A 345-nucleotide genomic window follows, 5' to 3' on the forward strand; every position below is an offset into this window, starting at 1 on the left:
GACAGAGGGCAGAGGCCAGTGCCAGCCTGCACGAGTTGGGGACACTTCGCAGAGGTGATAGGTCAGGGTACAGCTGAGCATCCCGTGGGGGGCACCCAGCTGGGGATGGGGTGGCAGGAACATCCGGAGCCTGGAGAAATGGGTCCCAGGAGAAGGGGTGGGGTCTGGTCCCAGCCTGGTCCCTTACATGGGGTCTGGTCCCAGGGATGTGCGGCCATTCCCCATTCCCAGAGCTGCCGGTGCTGTGCTCCCCAGACCCACCGCGCTGGATTAGAGCCTCGTGGCAGCAGCCGCCCATGGCTCAGGGCCCGGGACTGTTAATCCTGACCAGCTGCACCCCGTGCT

This window comes from Nestor notabilis, unplaced genomic scaffold (assembly GCF_000696875.1).
Source record: "Nestor notabilis isolate BGI_N333 unplaced genomic scaffold, ASM69687v1 scaffold19597, whole genome shotgun sequence".
NCBI lineage: Eukaryota > Metazoa > Chordata > Aves > Psittaciformes > Psittacidae > Nestor > Nestor notabilis.